General features: G+C 43.2%; 1 protein-coding gene across 5 annotated transcripts in view; it reads right to left on the bottom strand.

Annotated features, from left to right (window-relative positions):
- C1QTNF7 (C1q and TNF related 7) overlaps window positions 1-24,789 on the bottom strand; it is a 127,277-nt gene that overhangs the window by 42,340 nt on the left and 60,148 nt on the right. Inside the window, exon 2 of one of the 5 annotated variants that reach the window (XM_073805083.1) lies at window positions 1,428-1,807. The exons of 3 other annotated variants lie outside the window; for them this stretch is intronic. The gene's annotated coding sequence lies outside the window, so the exon portion shown is untranslated. The remainder of the gene's footprint in view (window positions 1-1,427; window positions 1,808-24,789) is intronic. One more of the 5 variants, XM_073805084.1, reaches the window with a different exon arrangement.

Below are 24,789 nucleotides of genomic sequence, written 5' to 3'. Positions count from 1 at the left end.
GAAGGGTTGTGTGCAGAGGCTGCCTCTTGTTAGATCCCCATTGCTGGTGATGTTCATTTAGATCAATTTTGGTGTCAGTTGTCTGGACAGGGTGGACAACACCTGGACCTTGGGGTCAGAGTCACCTGGGTCCAAATCAAAGGAATGGTGCCCATCAGCGTTCTTAGCTGTGTGACCTCAAGAGAGTTACATAACTACTCTGAACCTCAGTTTTTCTCATCTCTGCTTTGGGGACAAGGATACTCTCTGTCAGAGTTGCTGTGATGATGAAATGCATTAAGGTAAGTGAAGTACGTGGATCATATTCAGTGCTCAAAAACTGAGATACCTGCTCTTTTTTATTTGAGTATAGTTGATTTACAATATTGTGTTAGTTTCTACTGTACACCAAAGTTAATTAGTTATACATATTCATATATCCACTCTTATAGGTCATTACAGAGTATTGAGTAGAGTTCCCTATGCTGTACAGTAGGCTCTTATTAGTTATCTACTGTATATATAGTAGTGTGATACCTGCTCTTTTTTACGCTATCTGCATCTCCTATTTCTGGTTCTGTTGGGATTGCTGGAATCCTAAATTGAACAGCTTTTCCCTGTTGTATCATCTCTAGAAAAGTAGCTCTGCAGGACACTTGTGACTTTTCCAGTTGTCGTTTAGCTTTCTTTACTGGTCATAATGTGAATAATGGCCACCCGAGGATGTTCATGTCCTAACCTGTGAATATAGCAAAGGGGCTTTGCAGATATGATTAAGCTGAGGGTCTTGAGAGAGGGAGGAATATCTTGGATTGACTATGTAGGCCACTGATGTCATCGCAAGGGTCCTTATAAGGGGGAGGCAGGAGGGTCAGAGTTACAGAGAGAAGGTGATGTGAGGATGGAGGCAGAGGGAAACAAAATCAGAGGGAGAAGATGCTATAATGGTTTTGAAGGTGGAGGAGGGGACCAGGAGATGAGAAGTGTAGGCGACCTCGAGAAGATAGAAAAGGCAAGGAAACAGCTTCTCCTCTAGAGCCTCCAAAAGGAACACAGCCCTGTGAACCCATTTCAGACTTCTGGCCTCCAGAACTGTAGGATAATAACCGTGTTGTTTTAAGCCACTAAGTTAGTGATAATTTCTTATAACAGCAACAGAAAACGAACACAAGCGACAACGGGAGACCCTGCCTGATTTCCAGGCAACAGGCAGAGTATGGGTCTCTGGGGCTGGGCTTCTTAACATGATTTCTGAAGCTCGAAAGCATGGTTTGAAGCCCAACTCTACCACCTACTAACTGTGTGATCTTGGGAATGTGACAGTCTCTCTGTACCTCAGTGTGCCTTCTATAAAATAGGATGAAAGCATACGTTTAGAAAATATATTAGGACATTGGCATGGTTGAGTGCTCAATGAACAAAAATTATTAACATAAATGAATTCTTACTGAAATGAATTGCTGTCTCCCTGGAATAGCGGAGGATGAATGAACTGTTGCCAAGGTGCTGGTTGAAACTCACCAGTTGTTTGAATGTTATGAAAGATGATTTTAGTTAGTATACATGTTCATTTCCTTAGAGAGTCTCTTTCAGCTGGGGCCAATGGTAGTGTCTTTCCCTTCCTGTTCACATATGGAAAGGGAATGCAAATTGGATGACAGATGCTTCTCAAAACTCTGTTTTGTCTTGGTTATAATTCAAAATTCATGTTGAAGCTCTAACAGCCAAATAAAATGTTGCCCTTTGAACTTTTTGCAATTCCATTTGTCTCTGGTAGATCACAGGCTGTTTTGTTTCTGCTCTGCACAGAGTTATTCCCCTGATAATTCTGAAAAACAGGGAGAAAGCACGTTCACATGAAATGGTTGTGATTTTTCTAAGTTTATCTAGTTAAGGTCATACTGTTCTCTAATGGGGTTTTATACTTGAAAAACAGAACACATTATTTGTGTGAATTTAACCTAAGGAAATGGTTCTTAATTCAATAAAAATATCTACATATAAAGATGTTCATTGCAGCATTAAAAACAACCAAAAAATCAGAATAAACTATAATGTTACAAAATAGGAGAATTGTTAAATATATTGTGGGATAGTCACCCAGTTGAATATTATGAAGCTAGTTGAAAGTGTGGTTATAATAGGGAAAATATTTGCAATCCACTGTTAAAAGAAAAGCCAGAAGATGAAATCTGTTCAGTGTAAATATAATGCTTTTTATGATTATAACTCACACATTAACAGCCTAGCAGGAAATATACCAAAATACTGTCATCCATTGTGTTAAGCTGGAGGAATTTTGAATTGCTTTTTTTCCCTTCTATTTTACAAATATTTAGCAATATATTTACATATCTAAGGGAAAAAATTAGTTAAAAAGCAAAGCAATAAGCCAAAGCTTCAGGACAGTATGGAGGATATCCAAGAAAACTATGAATGCACACTTTTATCTAAATGAAAACGCCTGAAGAGTTCTAATTTCTTAGATCAGTGCTGATGGCAAGAAAACAGGGGTGAGAAGTCTTGGCCATTAGCACTTATCAGGGCATGTGGAGACCCTTCTGGCACATACACTTTCTAGCTTAAAGTCAGCCAATTTTGTTTCATGAAACAAAGAAGAATTTTTCCTTCCAAAATACTTCAGTTCTGATCATGTCAATAATCCCCATTCCAGCACAGGGGCTACAAAAAAAAGAAAGAGGAAGAATAGCTATTATTTACTGAGGGCTGGCTATATGCCAGGCTCCGTGTTGAGTGTTTTACATGTACTGTCTTCACTCATCCTCACAGGTCTGTTACGTGGGTACCATTATATGGGTTTTACAGATGAGGTGCTCAGAAGAGTGAACACTCGTTGGAGCAGAGGCAGGTTCAGACCTGAACTGTTGGACTCCTAAACTCATTATTTCAACCAGGAACTTGACCTAACTAGGCTGCCCTGAGACCTTAAGCTAATTCTGTATAATACTCTGTTTTTAAGAGATGCAACACAGTCTCGCTAGATCTGTAATTCCCTGCCGTGGCTGTGCAAGGGGAATTTTTAAGTTTAGTTTAGTTTCAAATAGGCAACACACAATAGTGTTTGAAAAATTCATATAATAGAAGTATATATAGTGAGAGTAAGTCTCCTTCCCACAACCATCTCTCATTCTCCAGTTTGTCTTTTCTGAGAAAACCATTGCAAAAGGGGAGCACTAAATAAATACAGGTATCAGGGACCCATTCTCAAGTTTTAATGACTTAAAACCTAGGTTTGCCCAAGAACCTGAATTTTTTAACAGGCTTCCCTGATAGTTTGGATGCAGGTCCTGGGGTTGAGGATCATTGTTTCAGTGATACAGTGGTGTCTCACCAAAGAAAAAAATAGTAAATAGCAAATTCACACTGCTCATGTCAACAATATTTCACTTGCATACAGCCTTTCAGGAATATAGGTGTTTGATAAAACTAGTTCACCTTTTCTTGGATTTGCAAAATCCAACAATTTTAGAGAGTGGTATATTTTATTTGGAAATGTTTCTCAGCAGAGGTAGATTTGAAAATGATCTCAGGATTCCATGTACCCTGACTCCAGCTGGTGTCCGGGAAGAAGCACTGATCTAGGGGAGACTGGGTGTCTCAGTCAGCTCAAGCTGCTGTAACAAAATAGCACATACTGGGTGGCTTAAACAACGGCATTTATTTCTCACAGTTCTTAAGGCTAGGAAGTCCAAGATCAAGGTCCCAGGCAATTTGATTCCTGGTGAGAGCTCTCTTCCTGGCATATAGATGCCATCTTCTGGTTGTGTCCTCACATGATGGAGAAAGGGCACTCTGGTCTCTCTTCCTTTCCTTATAGGGACACTGATCCGACCAAGGGGGGTCCCACCCTCATGACTTTACCTAAATTAATTACCTCCTCAAAACCCCACCTCCAAATACCATCACACTGGGGGCTAAGGCTTCAACATAAGAATTTTGAAGGAACATAAACATTCAGTCCAGAACACCGGGCTCCAGTCCACTCTGCCAATGTCCAACCAAGAGTTCTTGGGCTACTTCGATTGTCAGGCTTTAGTTTCCTCATCTATAAGGTAAGCTGATTGGACCAGCTCAAGGGTTTCCAAAGTGATCTCTAGTGGGATCTGGAGCTCTCTCTGGGGCTGAGATGGAGGAAGGAGGTGGTAATTGGGCAGGTAGATGTCCACCTTAATAGACCAGATGCTTCCTCACCCTCATCATTCTGCAAGAGCATTTATCTATCTATCTATCTATCTATCTATCTATCTATCTATCAAATCATCTATCATCTATCTCTCTATCAAATCATCTATCATCTGTCTCTCTATCTATCAAATCATCTATCATCTATCCATCTATTATCTATCTATCTATCTATCATCTATCTGCCTATCTATCATCTATCATTGTTTTAGTATTAGGTAAACTCCAGACTGCTTAGATTTCACCAGCTTTGCCACTAGTGCTCTTTGTCTTTTCCAGGACCCAATCCAGGAAACCACATTGCAGTTAGTGTTTTATTTGATTTTGCCTTTGATTAGATTTTATTCAAACTAATGGTTCCAGAATAACAACACGAATCCAGCCACTGGATTAACTGCTCACTAGGTGTCTTCCACTTATTTGGGCTTAAGGCAGACATGTATGAAGATTAACTGATGCTGGGAGATGAGTAAGGTCTTTGGAGTCAGGCAGAGCTGGTCTAGTTTTTGCTCTTGGAGGATATAGGACAATTCACTGAGCCTCTCTGAACTTCAGGATTCTCATTTGTAAAATGGGAGAGTAACACCTAATTTGCACATTCTGAAGATAAAGTGAGTTTGGCACAAGATGCAACTGTAAGTGACATTTTGGCTCTGGGGTCTGTTTTCCACATCCATACGGTGCTACTGACCCTCAGTTTTAGGGCTGCCTAGGCCACCACCTGGCTATACTATTGGTGCTGTCCTCCTGACACTCTTGTCCCCATGCCAGCTGAGCCTTTTAAACACGTGCATGTGCCTGGAATAATATTTAACAGCAGGCTGCTCTCCTGCTCCAAGGAAAGGCCCTCTGATATCCAGTGTTTCTTCATACTGTTGAGATGGGATTTAAAACATGCATCCTGATTCATTTATTTGAAACTAGAAAAACATTACACAATTAATACATATTAATCATGGAAAAATTAGTCTGTGTGGATAAACAACAACAACAAAAAAAAAAGAAAATAGAAATCAGCTGTTAATCAGACCACCCAGAAATAATCCTGTTATCATTTTGGCATCTACATCTGGAAAGATACATATTCTCTCTCTCTCTCTTTTAAATTATGCTATTCTATGCATTACTTTTTTGGGGAATCCTATTGTCATTTACTTTATATTTACTCATATTTCCGTATAATAAATATAATTCTATAATGTAATTTAAAAATGATATTATAAGTTTGTATGGAAATTGTCTTAACTAATTCTCTATTGTGGGATGGTTTGGTTATTTTTAACTTTTGCTTTCACCAGTAACATTGCAATACGCATCCCTCTAGTGAAATCTTTGTGCACTATTCTCCAATTTGGAAATTTGAAGCTGGCAGCTGTCATACTCGGCCCACACCCTCCTTTCCTCTTGCTTCCCTTTGCAGAGTCCCCTGTGTGGTTTGTTATGCGTGTGGTGAAGGGTATGCTCCTTTGAGGGCAGCGAGCACTTGTTATTCATCTTCTCCTCTCTGATACATGGCACCATTATGAGCTCTCCGTGTGTTCCTACCGTGTCTGCCACCCTGAACTTGTGCCCCCATTGCTGGTTCTGCTTGGATATTGATGTCTGGGTTCTTAACTCTGGTCCATCCCCTTACTCATTCAGTAGAGATCAATTGAGAACCTAAGACGTGCAAAGCGGGAATCCAGACACTGGGGAAACAGGGCAAATAAGACAGAAAATGGTCCTGCACTCAGGGAGTGGTGCTGTAGAGTGGTAGGCAGACAATAACCAAGGGAACAAATGCAGTGTTAACCTCAAATAGCGGGAAGTGCTGGAAAGACTAGAAAGCACTTAGGAGGATGGAAAGTCTTGGGAAGGAGATCAAAGGAGGTTTTCCTGAGGAGGCAATGTTAGAGTAGAGATCTAAATGAGACAAAGGTGTGACCAATGAATCTGGGTGGACGAGTGGTCCCTGTAGAGGAGTAGCCACTGTAAGGATCCTGCAGCAGGAACAATCCTGCCTGTTCCCAGGAAGGAGATGAGATAGCCGGGAGAGAACAAGGGCCAGTGTGTTGAAGATGAGCTAGGTTATGCTGGGCTACATCATGCTAGGTCATGGGGGCCATGGGGAGGAGTTTAAGTTGTATTTGAAGTTCAATGGGAAGGCCTTGAAGGAAACGGGAGAGGAACATGATCTGGTTTTCATTTTCAAAAGATCACTCTGCTCAAAATTTATCCTAAGCCAAAATTATCCAGATGACAAAACACTCAGCAGGGAGAATGATAACTCCTCAGCAGATACTGACTTAGAGGAAGGAACAGGGTTTTCTGAGTTTTAGTTTCCTGAGCTTTCCAACTTTCTTTTTGTGGCAGATACTGTTATAAAATCAATATTTGCTCCCCATCTACTTTTGCTACTACAATTCCAATTTTGTCAGCTGGCAATATATGCCCACTGCCTAGCCTCATTTGCCGGTGGCCTTGGGAGGCATGTGACATGATTATAGCCAATAAGGTATATATATATATAAAACATTGAATGGAGAATTCTGGAAAGATTTGCTTTCCTGAAAGCACCATACACAATTGGTACCCACCCCCTCCTTCTCCTCTGCCTGTGATGAGCACAGAGGTGATGTCTCAAGCACAGAGTCATCTTGATGACAAGCATGAGGATGCAAGATAACATGTTAAGGATGAAATGGTGGGAAAAGAGAAGCAGGCTGGGTCTCAGGGGCTTTAATGAGCAGCTGAACCCATGCCAGCGACCCCCTGACTTTTTGTTGTGTGAAGAAATAAAAACCCTTCCTAGTTTAAGCTGCTGTTACTCAGATATTCTGTTGACTGCAGCCAAAGCATTCCTAAGTGATGCATTTATCACTGAGGAAAAGTGAGCGCTGACTTCATTAGTGATTCCCCGGAATAATATGCAAATCATTAAAATTCTGAACAACTCAATGTGTTTAAATTGAAATGATTACTGAACCCAACTTGGGAAGCCTGAGTTTTGTGGATTAGGGCCCATGATCTCCATGCTAAACCTAAGTCTACTTGATATTACCCAAAGGAAAACAAACTAGAATCAAACTGAAGGAATGGTTGAACTTCAGATAAATATTTGTTCATAACAATGGATATTAGTTCCTAAATGATGTTTCCAAGGTTAAAAGACAATTTTGAAAAAATATTGTTTGATATTATTTTGCTTTAAAAAACCTCTGTATGTTTCCACTTATATATTTACTTTCTGCCATGAAAGAGGAGGATTCTATGCACTTTCTGCTCCCTACCACCTCCAACCTCCTGATTTTTGTTAGTTACATTATTATTTTGGGATTGCCTAGAATGATCATGTTTATATTCTGTTCTTCCAACTCATTCCCACTGTTTGTCTGTCTTGGTTCTGTGATTAAATGAGTTCAGTGCTTACTGTTGTCCTTTTCTCCATGGCTGGGTGTTTAATTTTGATTCATGCCTTGTACGCTGGATTTCATCATCAGATATTTCTCAGGAAGCGCTTTGTTACTATAGCCCTTGAATTCCTGCATGTTTAAGAATGTTTCTTAACATTCTTGCATGTTAATGCCTGTTTCTTTTATAGACACAGCAGAATATGACTGAGTAGAAAACTCTTTGGTTCACCACCCTTTTCCTCTTAGAACGTGATAGATGTTGTTCTGTTTACTCGTGTTGAGTGTTGTTTTGGAATGAGAAAAATCTTGTGATTCTTGTTCTTTGCATGAGGCAGATGGAACATTTCCTCTTGAATTTCAGTATCTTCACAGTGCATTCGCCAATGTTGCCAGTTCTGCTTTTTTTCCCCTAGGATACGGTGTGTCCTTTAAATCTAGAGATACCTAGCTTTCTTTACTTCAAGAGCTTTTTACGCTTTTTCCTGTTCCCTCTTTTTTTCTGTTCAGAATACCAGTTTGTGTTCCTCAGTTCATATTGTCTTGTCTGTCATCATTTTCATCTCATTTTTCCTTTCTATTTCATTTCATGTGATTTCTTACACTTGGCCTGTGCTCTCAACAGTATTTATCTATTTTCTGCTGCTTCTAAGTTGACTTTCATCTCTCTAATTGCTTTATTTTTCTCTTCCATTTATTTCCTGAGCTCTTCCGGTTCACTTTTCAACTGGTTTTCTTCTTATTTCTCTTTTGATCACTTCTATTGCTTCTCTGAACTTTCTTTTCTGAAAAACTATGCTGTCAGTTCGTTTAAGACTGAAGAGAACTAATTTCTTTGTTCTCTGGAATAGATCATTCGTGGCGTGTGTATTTTTAATCTGCCTTCTGTATTTGTTTTTTTCTTCCTCTTGCAATACCCATGCTGGGGCCCTTGACGCCTGGTTTCTTTCTCAGTATTACTCAAATATGAGTAGGTGCATCCAGCTGTTTGACTAACAGTAGTGCAGAGGGGGGCAGGAGCATTGTTAACTGGGCTCCAAATTTGGTTGTGGTCTCTGCCCTCCTACCCAACAAGCCTTGATGAATTGTCTCCTTCAGGCTTTTGTCTCCAGATGGTCAGTGTAGCTCATAAGGAACCATTTAAAGCTATGACTCCAGGGTTCTCTCTCCAAGCCCTACGCACCCATTTTCACATCCATTTCACATTGGCTCTCCCAATCAGAGACTATTTGTAAAAAACAAACATGGCGAGTCTTCCTGGTTCCTCTTCATGTATTTGCCACTCCCTTCCCCCTGGCTATCTGCAATGTGGAAACAGATTTTTACAGGGATGTTCTGAGTTCTCCTATGTGAGGTCCACAGCACTGGAGCCCACCAGTATCTCCCTTTCTATCCCCTTCTGTAACACCTCCTTCCTCCATCCTCAAAGCTAAGCATGGCCAGATGGATTGCTTGGCCAGCAAAATGTGAGTGGAAGTGACACGAATCACCTACATGCTTTCATTCCCTTCCACGGTGAGCTATGAAGCCTCAGGTTATGATGGTGGTACAGGAAGATGGTGCAGTTGGCCATGTTCCTGAGTGCCTACTCTGTTGCCCCATGTTGAGCATGTAGCTATAGCAATATTGTAGCAACAACAAAATGTAGCAATAATAACAGCAATAAACAACATACAATCTTTGCTGTCTTAAGCCACTGAGATTTGGGGTTTGTTTGTTACTCCTGCATAAACTAGCCTCTTTGACTAAAACAGGGAAAGAAAAGCCAACAATTTCTGTATCAAATGGTAGGAAGTGCAGACACGGAGGAGGTTAGAAGGGCTGGTTGAGGTGTGCATCAGAGCAGAGCATTCATCAGCCGTCCTGGACGCTGACCAGCTTCATGGTTTCCCTGAGTGTTGGAGGGGAAATTTCATAGAATCTCCAAAGGAAGGTCTCTTGTTGCAGAGGGTTTCAGATTTCTTGTGTTCACCAGGAAACAAAACAATAGAACTTTTCTGTTTCTCTCTACTTCTTTTCATATATCTTCTTGTGTACCAAATTTAGTGCCATTGACAGCTTTATTTACTGTCTCTGAACAAACTTGGCTGATTTCTGATGGGCTGTACTGATCATCTAACCCTGTAAGGTGATCATGGGAGCTCATGGGAGCTGCTGTCTTCAGGTCTTCCTGCAATTTACGGTCTGTAAATGCTTTCTTCTATTTTTTTTTAAATAAGGTATTTCTCCTCTCCACAATTAAAAAATGTGTGTGCAATCCTAGACATTCTCTAAGAATAAAGCATTACATCTTTGATGTACTATTGAGCCTAGAGACAGTGATCTTAGCTCCAGTCTTGTTTCCCTAAAATCCAGCATGCATGTTAGACCACAATAATATCTCTTCCCTGGAACCAGGCAATCTAGGCTTAAACCCCTATCTTGCCATTCTTTAACGGCACAGCCCTGGAAAAATTGCATAAACTTTCTGGGCTTATTTTTCTCATCTGTAAAAATGTGATAATAAAAATGGACTTTTTCATCCCTTAGGAATATTGAGAACAGCAGATGCGCTGATATCTGGGAAAGCCCCTGGCGCAGTGCCTGGTCCCAAGTGGGCACTCAGGACAGATTTCTTGAAAGCATCTTATAAATTTTGCAAATGGCATATCCGTAATTCATTCATGTACTCAACACCTATAGAGTTATTTATAGTAACATAAAGAAGTGATAGTCAAATTATGGTACCAATTAAAGTCAAGTGTTGTACATACCCTGAGATTCCAACAGCTAAATTTGCATGCTTACTCTGTGCTCAAGCACCAGGTTAAGGCTTTACATGGGCCATCTCATTCAATCCATACAACTCTCCGTGTATTACTATCATTATCCCCATTCTAGACAGAGGAAACTGAGGCTTAGGAATGTGAAAGAATTGGTGCAGCTCACAAGGCCGCAGAGTTGGGATGGGCAGTGCAGGCGGTGTGACTCAGAGTGTGTATGCTTATCTAGAGTGCTTGCAGAGATACCATAGATGCTGGAAGCCAACTGCTGCCTCGGGATGGATGATCACGAAAGGTCGTCTGGAGAAATGGCTGCGTGAGCTCAGCCCTGAAGTTTGAGTAGGCGGTGCCCACTCAGAGGAGACCTGAGCACGGGCAAAGATGGTCACAGAACAGAAATGTTGAAAGCATGGAGTTTTTGAAGGTCAATATTGGAGGAGAAGGCTTGAGTAGTAGGCAGGAATCTGATCAAGACATCAAACCAAGGTGTTCAGACACTGATGAGACCAGTGATAGTTAAACATGAGTCTAATATGACTGGTTTGCCATTAGTGTTTGGTAAATGGATTCTATCCAGGGTTAATTAGAACTCTTTGTAACTCCAAGTGTTTTAAAATTCCCAGCTGAGCGTGGAAGAATAAAATTGCTATTGTTTCTAGGGTCTATAGGCTCCTTTTTACCTAGGGTCATATCTCATCATGTTTGCATCGCTGGAGCCAAATATAGCATCTGACCCATGACTAGCACTTGAGAAATTGTTGGCTGAGTGAATAAATGAATGACTAAGTAGATTAAGGATAGTAGCCAAGATGGAGGAAAACAGCCAGACCAGATTTGTTGGAATGCTCAAGTGGTGGTGTGGTAGAGGATGGGCTCTGCTTGGGGATGGGGGGTGAGTGGTGAGACTGTATCCCACTGTGTGCTCTGGCAACTTCAAAAGCGGCTTGGATGATCTGGGGATTTTGGGGAGCAGGACTATGTAGTTACACGCCTCAGGTGGGAGATTTTCATGTGGTTTGTTAAAGCAACTCCCTGGCTGTGGGTGGGGCTTTTTGAGGTGGGCTGTTAGGTGTCCTACGATAATTTAGGATCTAGAAGGAAGCTGATTCCAAAGAATGTTGCTTGTTTTGTTTTCTCAGAAAGCATGTTTCTGAGTGAAGTCTTAAGGACTCTTGGGAGTGTTCACAGCCTGGAGGGGGTTGAGATCGTCTTGCTCTTATGCCTGTGAGCCCCTCGAAGGTAAGGGCCATGACTTAGTGCCCTCAAGCGCAGTGTGGCTCAGAGCACGTGTGTTTAACCACTATCTATGGAGTCTCTAGTGATACCCATAGGAACTAGGAGCAGACTACCACCTAAGGGTTGATGGTCACCAAAGGCCTTTTGGAGTAATGGATGCCCAAGATCAGCCCTGAAGTGTGATGAGCAGATTCCCAATCAGATGGAGGAACCCTGAGTGCGGGCCTGGTTATAGAGCAGGTATGCCAGGTAACTGCAGACAGTTCAGCGTGGAAACACAGAGTCTGCCAGGGCTCTCTGAGGATCAGAAACTAGGGTTGCCCTGCTCCATGGCCCTCGACCGACCTCAGACCCACTTGCCGCTGTGGTGGGAAACACCCCTCCACACTGACAACTGCCCCCAGAGTTACCCATGGACCTCTGCTTCCCTGCCCGAGGGGCCTGCTTTGGAGCCTGTTCAGCCAGACTGTGGGCTGCCAGCAGGGCTGGAAATGGGAAGCCCCAGGGGCAAACCTCAACTCATGTGGGACACGGATGGTGGATAAATACCCCAGCCTCCCATCTTGGATGAGACCACTCTGAGGTGTGCTCTACGCAACCCCTCAGGGTCCCCAGAGGGATGGAGCCTCAGCTGCTCACGGTGTTATCTACTCAGTAATATACCATGTTTTGGGGTTTATTATCCCTATTCTGCCTCACTTTCCCCACTTCCTACTTTATGTCGCCAAATCTTTGTCTTAGGGTTTGCTTTAGGGAAGACCAAGCTGCCAGGCAAGTACTATGATACCCTGTGTTATGTATACAGTTGATGCTCAATAAATATTGCTGGAATATATGAGATTTGCTTAATCCCCTCACCCCACCCCCAAACCATGATTAACACTGGCAGAAGAGTTAGTGCACAGTTGTGCTAATCCACTGACCTCTGGATGGGGCCTCTCTGGATCAGTCCCTGTCTGCCCCTGGGCCTCCCGTTTGGAGACACTGCTCCCCTCCCATCCACAGATGGTCCATTCTCATCTTCAAACTTGCCCAAGGCTGGCTCAGGCCCACCTCGGTGCAGATCTGGACTTATGGGGCCCAGGATGCAATTCTAGTGGCCAAGTGTCCACACCTGGCTGCCCTCAGGCCGCAGCCCTCCTGCATGCCTGCTGCCCACCAGGACTGGAGTGACATCTGCCTTGATGAGATCCTTGTGAAAATCTCAGCTGCGCTAAATTACTTGCTTGGCAGCTCTGCTTGGAATTGTCATGTGGCTGTGCCCTGATCAGGAACCACTGTTGTTGAAAGCCCTCATCCTTCTCCCTGACTCACCAGAATCAATCTCCTCAGGGTAGCATCTGCCCAGGTTCAAGCCCAGATTTATGAGGAATCAGGCTTTAAATTTGGAGTCATACCGACTGAGGTTTAAATCCTACCTCCACCATTTACTGGCAGGATGAATTTGGGTAAGATAGCCTCCCTGAGCCTTGTTTCCTCATCTGTAAAATGGTGATAGTAATACCTGTTTCAAGGGGCTAGAGATAATAAATTTAGGGTGCTCTATATTTGTTCAGCACATAGTAGGCCCAATGATTTTCTGCTGTCTCGTCAGTCTCATTTGGATTGTTGGCCCTGCTCGTGGTCCCTTGGTCTTGACCCTGCCTCCTTCTTTCTCCATCTCCACTCCCAGCCCATCATGCCTACTGCAGAGGAGGTCTGAATTATGACCCAGGAGACTGGCCTCTTAATTGGGTCATTGTTCGAATTGTGTTTTCTTCAATTCTGAATCTGTCTCTTTGACATTCATTCATCACAGAGCCAATTGTATTCACCATATTTTCTTATTTTCTATATTCTTGATGCTCCAGCATATATGGCCTCACTGCCCTGGGAGAGACTGCCCCTCCCAGGGCTCACCAGTTTGTGGAGATAGCAAAGGGCTGGACTGGGAGTGTGCCTCTCCTATGCAAAGTCCAATCCAGAGCCCAGACCCCCAAAGAGCTCTTTTACCCAGGTCTCACACACCAAGCCAACATTCTCGCTGCCCTAAATCATCCCAGTGACAGGTGCCAGGCACCTGGGGACAGTCCCTATGCCCCAAAATTGGCTGAAATTTTTGAAACTAACCAATCCCCTTTACCCATTCCTGTCTCATCTTTCCAGTGGAAAATGTAATAAAGGCCCTGGTCTAGTGTTTTCTCTCTATCCCTCTGCCTCCTGACCAACCAAGTGCTTCCCCAGGTGGCCCTGGTTGTCATGGTCTCTCCATGTCCTCATCAGGCACCTCTATAAATTAAAATCCCATGGGTCCATTTTGAGATATTCCTCCTTTTGGGAAACAGATGGAGTGTTTAAATTGTTATTAATGATTCTAATTATTAATTGGGTACACGTTTCTTAACCAAGGCCCTTTAGGGTGCTCTAGGTAAGAAAGTGCCTGAGCCAGGTTTCGTGGTTTATGACCAGTGAGACTCTTCACCATCTCGCCTGTGATCCCTGAAATGTGAAGAGTGGATTCCAATTCAATTTGGATCAGACACCTATTTTGGGTATTTTTTTGAAAATTATAAAATAAATATCTTTGTGGTGAAAAATTAAAGCAATATAGAAGTATGTGAAGAAAAATGTGAATCCCTTTCCCCAAATATCCTCCTTTGAATCCTAGTCCTCCAAGGATCCCATGAACAGACCTGTGTGCACATCCTTCCACACTTTTATTGTAAACTCTACACAAACATGTACACATATTGAGATGATTTTCTTTAAAAAGGGGGATCCATACATATCTGTTTTCTACAACATGCTATTTCACTCCACAGTGTTCAGTGAGTGTCTGTCTCTGCCCCTGCATCTGAGTTTCTGTGGTCTGAGGGGACTCTGAGTCATCTGGGCATTCCCCTACTGCTCTGCGTCAGGCTGTCTAGTTTTGTCAACTCAACGATTTCTTGCAAGCTCTCTGTACTACAAGCTCAGAGAGGTACCTCCTTTGCCTCAGGTTACACAGCATGGGAGTTACTTGGAGTGATGGTTCTCTAACTCACCCAGTCCTCAGAATATCCAAGGGACCCTTTTAAAACCACAGATGGCCGGGCCCCACCCTACATGTTCAGAATCAGGATCTCTATGGGTAGGGCCTGGGAGTCTGCCTTTTAACAAGCTCCCAGGTGATTCTGGGGAAGGCGTGGGTTGGGAACCCTCTGACCTAGAACGTGTGTCAGCTTTCCCAGAGGGTCTGACCCCTCCCGCCCTCTCGCAGCCACTGTGGGAGAGTCCTGCAGAGTGGCCCCGTGGGAGGAGTGTCCAGTTAGGGAGACAGTGTCTCCAGGCAAACTCACAGTCTATTTCCGGGCTTTTATTGCAATTGTTATGATTACTTCCTTGTTGGAGGTTAGCAAACTCCCAGGCTTTGGCATTCACTTGTTTTCCTGGTTCCTCTCACCCCAACACTTTCACTGAAATCCCTCTTGAAAACATCCTTGATGCTTTTTTTTAGAAAATGAGAATTATTGCAGTTTCTTGCTAAGAGATGGAGAAAGGAAATATGTTCATAGGGAGACAAAGCAGACTCACAAGGAATTTCTGGCTTAGACATCTCTCCCATTATACCCTGTAATCTGCTCTCCCTGGGAGCCTCATGGCCTCACTCCCTGCTCCTGGAAAGAAGGCTGCCTCTAAGCATTCCTGGAGAGGCTGAGCAGGGGCCAGATGAACAGGGATGTCCCTCAGGGCTTGTGGATTGTAGAAGGCAGGGCTAGCACCCTTGGGCTGGGCTGCTCTCCTGGAGAGATGCCTGTGAAGAAGCTGAAGAAGCACTGGGTTTGGGAGAGAAGGTTTGGTTCGCATAAGGGCTCTGCCCCTCTGTCCTTATCTGTACAGTGGAGCTGACATGAAGTTTGTATCCATGCTGGGGCCATTGCGGTGAGGAGAAAACAAGGTGATGCAAGGTACGTGCCTCTAGATACACATGGGTATGGACCACGATGGGATGAACGTACAATCTCAGTCTCCTGGCGGAAAATGGAGTCAGGTTTCTCCATGTCTGGAGTGGAGAGTTTAGGAACTTTGATAAAAGAATGCTTAAGTCCAATGTGGTATCTATGGTACATTGCCAGAATTTTCAGTTTTATTTTTGGAGCTGGCTAAAACTTTCTCTAACAAAGCCATTCCGATTACTATCACTCAATCCAAGGCTAAAGGAATATTCTAGAATACCTGGTTTACTCCTGCTTAAAGTAAGTCCAGGCAATAACCTGGATATCATAAATGCCTTTTCCCTCCCTCCTTCCCTCTCTGGTCTCATGTCTCCCCTCCTGCCTGCCTGTGTTTATGAGGCCATATTGAAGTTGAGAGTTGAAGTGTGTCAGATCTGGGTTCAAATCTTACCTTATCTACTTAATTCTTTTATGCATCAATTTTTAAATCCAGAAACAAATGGGAATAAGAATAGCTACTAACTCAGATGATTTTGAGGACCAATAGCAATAGTTAATATTTATAGAACACTTAGTATATGCCCAGCGCTTTACCTATGTTAACACACTTAATCCTCAGTTATCTTATGAGACAGGTACTGCTATTATCCCACTTTGCAGATGAGGAAACTGAGAGATTAAAAACCTTGCCCAAAGTCACATAGCTATTAAGGAACAAATTTATAGTTCTCACTACTATTATTCCAATTCATTCTCTCAGATGAAAATTCTGAATACAAAGGATCACCTGTATTAACTATGTTAATAGAACAGAACAAATCTCTCTTCTCCTGGGGATAACTTTGTCCAGATAGTGATACTTTTTCCTGCTAGCTTTCTTTTTCCCTGCTTCCCCTTTGCTGCACAACCTTGAACCTCACCCCATGGCTAAAGCTCTCATCATATCTTATTTACATATGGTTTATTATTTATAAGGCATATTCGCATATATTGCATTTGACTTTTAATAATACTTGTAGCTATGAGACATAGTAAGTTTTGTTATTAGCCCCACTTTGGAGATGAGGAAACTGAGCCTCGAGGTTAGGGCAGGATGTCCAATGGATTCTCAGCTCTGTTCTGACTTGCACTGGTTTCTGGATCTTGAATTGTGATGTTCCTACAGAGGGCCCTGCCTTTTATTGTCTACCCAATATCTGTTCCTACTTCTGGAACAACCTCTTGATTTTCTGTTGGGGACCTTTTTCTGTCTCCAACCATGGTCAGCCTCTCCAGGTTGTTCCATTGCTCTGGTCACAATGATTCATTCATGGGAGGGCTAGTGACTTACAGGAGTCCAGTGAAACTCAACCCTGGGACTTTTCTTCTGGAATTAAACTGCTCTAGGATGTAGGCCTGGAGCTCTTGGGGACCCTTTCTGCTACTGCCAGAAGAGACCTGACCAACCATGAAGCCGCCTCAGAGAAAAGCAGAACAAAAAAATGCATAACGACAGAGTTCAGGCTATGTTCTTAGAATACCTGGATCCAACTGAACCTGAAGCGGAAGATCTACCCCAGACTTTAGTTATATGCATTAATGAATACCTCCTCCCCTCTTTTTGCTTTGAAGCATCTTGATTTGGATGTTCTCTCACTTTCAACTGAGAGAATGCTAGCTGATAGCCTCCCCAGAGAAACTGCCTCATGGGGAAGAGGCAGGAACAGTGGCTAATTATTTTTTTTCCTATTTTCATTAGGATGCTGGGTACTGATTAGGTGCCAATATTTGTCAGTTCATTAATCATAAGTTTAGTGGAAGATGGGGTAATTGTTGGGAATTTTGAACTATTACTTAAAAATTCTTGCACACTGGACAAATACTTCCTTTCTTGAAATATCCAGGGAAATTTGGAATAACTTTTCTTTGGGGTTCTTTCCAACTTGCTTTATTTCCCACTGAGATAAACTATAATTCACATGGATTTGCACTGGAGAAAGTCATTTTTATTTATAGTACTGTTAGCTCAAATTCTTTCCTAAGAATTTTTACCACTTAAGTCCAAAGATTTGATTTTTCTGAAGTACAAGGTGGACCATCTTACTCCTCTCCCTATAATGCTCTGTGGACTCCTCATTGCTCACAGAAGGAATTCCTTCCATGGATCTATAGACTTTAGGGAGTACATTGATGTCATCATCCTCAGTTTGATGTATCAACTTGGTTAGACTTCAGTCCCTGTTTTTTCACCAAACATTCATCTAGGTTTTGCAGAGATGGTATTTTATAGATGTGATTAAAATCTGTAACTGGTTAACTTTAAGTAAGGGAGGATTTCCTAGATAATCTGAGTGGGCATGATTCAATCAGTTAAAAGATCTTAAACGCAGAGCAGAGGTTTCCCTGATAAAGGAGAAATTCCACATATGGACCTCAGTATCAGCTCGTCCCTGACAATTCTACTCTGCCCTTCCTGGAGCTCTCCCCGACAGATTTCAGACTCTGTAGACAATCTCCACAGCTCCATAATCCAATGTCTCACAATACATCTCAATATGTATTATCTCCTACTGGTTCTGTTTCTCTGGTTGAACATTGACATATACAACTGGTAAACCCCTAACTCCCTGAAGTTGTAGGTAGAATGGATGCGTAGGGTTATGTGGAGTGGAAGTAAAACCATAATCTTCATAAGGGCCCTGTCACATCACAAAGACTAAGTCTGTGGGTTAAAGGCCGAAGTTTTCAGCACGATGCACAGTTCTCCATAACCTGCCCCTGCTGACTCCGTCAGCCTCCTTTCCTGCCTCCTCAACTTTCTCACGCTTTATAATCCAGGATTACCAATTCCTGGACCTCTCTAGATAGTTAATGAAAATCTATACTGGGAGCAAGGAAGGCACCCCAGAGCTTGCTGGGTGCTCCAGGTAAGGCTTCTCACTCTCCCAGCTCCAAGCCTCTGTGGACCTGTCACAGTTCTTGAAGACCCCAGCTTACTTCTCCTTCCCACTTACAGCCTCACTTACCACCACTCTGCCTTGAAACACTCGGGGGAGCCTCATCACACCCTTAATGCCAATGCATGTCCTTCAAGCCCCCAGGTCATCACTCATCCTGTGGACTCTGACTCTGATGGCCCCTTTCCCAGCCCAGCTCCCACCCTTTCCAGGGGTGGACCAGAAGTCCCTCCCTGGTGTCCCTTGGAACTGAAGTTCCACTCATATCAGCAAAGTCCTCTGCATCCTCATCTTCCTTTCTGGATATTCTTTCACTTTCTTGTTCTGACTGAAGCCTGGGTCTCCCCTGGGGACATCTCTGTCCCTGCAGCCCACTCAAGTGGTAGCTCTTTCCTACCCTCACTCCTCATTCCACTGGGCCTGGAGGTGAAGTTGGTCGCCTCTTAGCTCCTCTCTGATGTTACCAGATCATTCATTCTCCTGCCTCCTTATATCCCTCCAGCACTGAATCTCATGTCATTAGTCCATGCCACCCACCAGTCATCTACTAATCTATACCACGCCCCTCATTTTTGGAGATGTCTGCTCCTGGCTCCTGTCATTCTCTGCAACATCACTGTCATAATTCTCAGTGATTTCAGTATCTGCTTAGAAAACCCATCACATAACCTGGCTTCAGAGTTCCTGTGGTAGTGTAATAGACACAATATATACATTATATAGAAATAGAAATTATGTATGTAGTAAAATATATACATATATAATCATACAATAATGTATAGAAATATATAAAGTAAATTATATTTGTAGTAAAACATATTACTATATTTACTAGATACATTACTAATATGTTACCTTCTCCAGACACTTCCCTTCCAGTCACTGCCCCATTTCGCTGGTCCCCTTTTTAGGGAACTCCTTGAATAAATGATCTCTACTCACTATCTACAATTTCATTCCTCCCATTCTCTCTCAAACCTACCCCGTCAGGCTTCTGTCCCATCACTCCACTGAAATCACCTATGTCAAAGTCATGAACAACCCCACATGTCTAAATCAGTGGTCACTTCTCAGACTTCTTGGTACTTGACCTATGGCTCTTCCTTTTTTTCTTCATTCATCCCTGAGAAGCCACTGTCTCTTGGTTTTCTGCTTGCCTCTTTGTTTCTTCATTGTCTCCTTTCCTGGGTCCTGCTTCCCTTCCTAACCTGTAAGTGTTGGAAGCCCAGGCTCAGTCCTCAGACCCCTTCTCTTCTCTATCAGCACCCTCTCCCTTGGGGATCCCATCCAGTCACATGGCTTGAGATGTCTATTTCCAGCTCAGAGCTTCCTCCTGAACTCTGGACTCACATTCAACCACCACTAGACATCTTCATGTGTGTGTCTACCAGACACCATGACCCTAACATGTCCAACATAGGAGCTCCTGTCTCCCTCCCCAACTGCTTCCCCTGCTCTGCCCCAGCTCACTAATTGGTAAAAAACTCTTTCAGATGCTCAGACCAAATAACTTGGAAACCCCTTGATGCTCTTCTTTCCCACGAAGCCTTCTGACTCTCCTTAAATGTTATCTCAGTCATCTTAAATGTTATCTCAAGAATCTCACCATTGCTCAGAATCTCTACTGCTGCCACGTTTGTCCCTTTCAACAGTATCTCCTGCCTGAATTATTGTGACGACGTCCGTCTGGTCTTCTTGCTCCTGCCCTTGGAGAAGGCACTCAACAGAGAAATGTTATGCTATGACTCCCTGATTGATCCTTCATAAGAGGCCCATGTGACCCTTCTTAGAGTGACATTTAAAGGCTTAGAAGGAGCCACAGGCCTGCCCTTCCCCACCATGTTACCTCATAGTCTCCTTCTCTCTTCTTCACTCATTTGGCTCCAATCATACTGTCTCTGTGCTGCTCCTGAAGCATATTCCTGACACAGGATATTTGCATCCACTTTTCTTCCAGCCTGGAAAGCTTTTCCCTCAGATGTGTGTCTCTATCTCAATCTCTGTCTATGTTATTGTGATATTGTGATATATATACTAAGAAGTATGTACTTGGTCTTCCACTAGATTCTGGCACAGGGCTTCTAAAACTCTTGGAATTTCCTAAGTGATGAGAACGTTAAATGTATCTTTTGTTATGTTAAGAAGGTGATTTTTTGGAAAACTCCTAAGATGGGGGCTGGTTGCCAGTGGAACAAACCACTTGCATTAGAGGGTTGGAATTTTTGGTCCCATGCCCCACCCTCTGCCTCCATCCCTCATCCCCACCTCAGGGGAGGGGACAGGGTCTAGAGATTGAGTTCTGTCCAATGGCTAATAATTTAATCAATCATACCTTTGTAATGAAGCCTCCATAGAAATCTAAAAGGACAAGGTTCAGAGATCTTTCAAGTTGGGGAACATGTGGTGATTTGGGGAGAGTAGTGCCTTCAGAGAGTATGGAAGCTTGGTGCCCTTCCCATGTATCTTGCCCTGTGCAGTTCTTCCATCTGGCCTTTCCTGAGTTATATCCTTTCATAGCAAACCATAATCTAGTAAGTAAAATATTTCTCTGAGTTCTGTAAGCCTCTCTAGCAACCAAATCAAACCCAAGGAGGTGGTCGTTGGAACCTCTAATCTACAGCTTGTCTGTGAGGAGCATAGGCCCCAACCTGGACTTGCGATTGGCATCTAAGGTGGGGCAGCCTTGTAAGACAGCCCTTAACGTGTAGGATCTGATGCTATCTCTGGGTAGAGAGAGTCAGAGTTGAATTGAATTGTAGGATGCCCAGCTGGCACAGGAGCAGAATCATAGTTGGTGTCACAGAGAATGTCTTATTGCGGGGAAAAATCTTCACACATTGCAATTGGAGTTAGAATTGTAATCATCTATACCTATACCTATATCACCTGCCTATACCTACACCTACACGTACATCTACGTACATCTACATCTAAACCTCTATCTCTCTCTACCTTCATCATCTCTTTTTGACCTAAATCAAAGAGTCTTCCAGTAATTTCTCCAGAAAAAAAAAAAGGTTTATTCGGAATCATCAGAGAATTGCAATTTGTCATCTACAAAACCATGATGAGCTGCGTGCAAGTCCCCACATGGCAGGGGAAGGAGAATGCTTTTATAAAGGGAAAAAGAAAGTTGAGGGGGCTCTGGTAAACAAAGAGTTCATGGCTTTTTACTGGCGAGTCCTTGCCAGGAAGGAACAGGAGTCTTTGATCACGGGGCACGAGAACTCCCCCTTCTGGCCTCCTAATTTTATTTAATTGAGGTTTCTGTTTATTATTTTTTTACATTCGTTCGTCTCTATCATACATACCTACCTCTATCTACACTCACACCAATACCTATACACTGACATCGACATCTATAGTTGTACCTGTATCATCATTTTGCTCTATCACTTTTTTTTAGGTTTGCTTTCAAATTTCACTTGGCCAGTGAGGCCTCTCCTGACCACTCTTCTTAAAATTGCAAATCTAACCATTCTGCACCTTTTTAAACTTTATTTTATCCAATACATGTATAATTATCTAACATACTATTGTGACCAAAAAAATGTTTACTGTCACTTCAGTAGAGAAAGAAGGTTGCCTGCCATTCCAGTAAACAAAGGACATTGCTGCCATCAAACCCTCAGCCACTGCAGCCCCCCAGACAGTGCACCCTGAGGGGATTCAGGATGAAGAAAAACAGAACACTGGCTCTAGATAGTTAAGATGCGTATCTAAGGAATGACTTCAGAGAGGCCAGACTCTCGCACATTCCCATACATAGGAAAGCACCTAAATCATTAACTTGAGATGTCTGTTTTTTCTGTGATTAGCAGTACTCTTTTTTTTTTTTCCCCCCCCCGTTACGTGGGCCTCTCACTGTTGTGGCCTCTCCCTTTGCGGAGCACAGGCTCCGGACGCGCAGGCTCAGCGGCCATGTCTCACGGGCCCAGCCGCTCCGCGGCATGTGGGATCTTCCCGGACCGGGGCACGAACCCGTGTCCCCTGCATCGGCAGGCGGACTCTCAACCACTGCGCCACCAGGGAAGCCCGATTAGCAGTACTCTTTTAATGTTTGATTACATTTTTTTTTTTCCAGCGAAAACTCCTCTCTATCCTGGCTCCTCCCTTACCTCTTTGGAACAGTTCTTCAGAGCAATCTGAGAGGCTGTATACTGGGCTATAGTCCTCAGTAAGTTTCCCGAATAAAACATATCTTATAACTCTTAGGTTGTGTGTTTTTTGTTTGTTTGTTTGTTTTTTGTCAACATTGTGTGTTTTACTTATTTATTTTTCTACCACGTTTTTTCCCCATGATGCATGAGGTGAGGTGCATGAGGTCAGGTATTTTCATTTGTACTTTTGGTTGCCGAGTGTTGAGCATCTAGAATAGTGTCTGGTGAGTATTAGGGACGTGTATGTGTTGAAGTAATAATTAAATCAAAGCTAGCAATGTTGATAAACAATATTTAATTGGGACCCATGACCGTTCACATCTAAGTCTTCATTTAGCTAGTTTCTGTAGTAAGCCTCCCTCCACATGGCCACCTGAAGGGTCTCACGCACAGGACACAGACCAGGTAAAGGAACATCTTGTTACTGCTGGTGCTTTGGTCACAAATGCCTGAGAAGGATCCCAGAACCCGGGTGGGCTGAGCTGGGACACAGATATTGTTCGTGTTCTCTGTGGATATCACTCTGATTGCCAGGAAGGGCAAGTACAGGGAAAACAAAGACAAACAGACAGCTTTTTCCTTTGGCTTCTAGGTCTGGTTTTGAAATAACAGTTTGGTATTTGAGCTTTTTCGCTGGCAAAATAAAATGCCACAAATAGAATGTCCTTAGTCAACTTAATTACATTTTATTACTGTGCTATGATGGGCTTTGTCTGTCCTTAGGCAGAGCAGCATAATGTAAAATGTAATCCATGAGGTGAAGATTGTCAAACTTTTAACGTACGTCCATTTTATTGCGAATTCTTTATCAAGGGAGCCTGCTATTGGTGTTGAAACTACAATAGTCCTGGAAAGTCTACTGAGTGCTAGAGCGGAGATGATGTGATTTACACATTTACACATTTACACACAGCCTTGCCACCCCTACAGTCCATTTTCCAAACAGCAGTCAGAGTGGTCTTACAGAATTTAAGTCTGAACCTGTCAGTCACTCTCCTGCTCAAAACCCAGGAAGAGATTTGTGCATCCCTCAGGATAAAGCTCAAAGGCCCTTGCAAAGGCCTTAAAGGCTCTGGATCCCCACTCCCTCCTGACCTCACGTGTCCACCTCATGTGCTTCTTTCCAGCCACGTGGCATCCTCCTGTTCCTGCAATAAGCCAAGAGTCATCAATCCTGCTTTCTCTCCTGCTTGTTAACGCCCCAGCCCAGAACACTCTTCTCCCAGATGCTGGTGTGGCTCATTCCTCTCCGCCTTCAAGTCTCTGCTCAAATGTTGGCTTTCCTTGCCCCCAGCCTTCTCTGACCCACCTGTCTAAGGCAGCACACCTGCCCTCTCTTACCCCACTTCCTTCTTTGTGGTCCTCATCACCTCTGACACACACACACACACATATCTCTGTGTTTTCTTTGTCTGTCTATCCCTCAACTGGACTCTGGCAGGAGAGAATTTGTTTTGATCACGGCTCTGTTTTAAGTGCCTAGAATAGTGCCAGGCACTTTGTGGTTACTTAATCCTGCCTCCCTGTGACTGTACTGGTTTTGTGAGTGACCAGAAGTCGTAAAAGGCAAGCCAAAGTGACCAGTACTTACTTATTTGCAAGAGATGAGATGAGAGGGAAAGAGAGAGCAGGGGGGAGAGAGAGACACAGAGACAGAGAGAGAGAGGGGCACAGAGAGACAGAGACAGAGAGAGAGACAGACAGAGATTGAGAACACCACTGTTCAGGAAACCCCCAAGTTTTACCTTTGTTCTCACAAGAGAATTCTTGTTTGGGGATTCCTGAAACACTGGCTGAATCTAGACCCAGTCCACCCATATCTGTGCTCCTCTCACTGTGATGTGGGCGAGGGAAGGTAGGGCCAGGGAAGGAGAAGTTGGAGCTCCCCCCCAGAGGTCACTACCTGCTCTGGTTCACCCGCCAGCTGCCCTCAAGTCTGAGCATGAAACTTCTCTGAACTGACCCTTAGGATTTTAAATAATCAAAGGAAGACAGTCTAAATCTGAAACATTTGGGAGCTAAGAACCTGATCTGGCCCAGGAAAGCTGATGCTTATTAAAATCTTCAAAGGCCAAACATGCAAACGGCCCGTGTTTTAGATTATCTCCCTCATTCGTCATGTCTGCAACAATTGTCACAGCACTAAAATCAAAAGCTCCAAGAGTTCCCTTTTCCTCCTACACACACCTCTTTGCTGGAGAAGTTCCAGA

Source organism: Tursiops truncatus, chromosome 5 (genome assembly GCF_011762595.2).
Source record: "Tursiops truncatus isolate mTurTru1 chromosome 5, mTurTru1.mat.Y, whole genome shotgun sequence".
Lineage (NCBI taxonomy): Eukaryota > Metazoa > Chordata > Mammalia > Artiodactyla > Delphinidae > Tursiops > Tursiops truncatus.
Note: the sequence above shows the minus strand (reverse complement) of the source record. Positions and strands in the feature narration are given on the sequence as shown.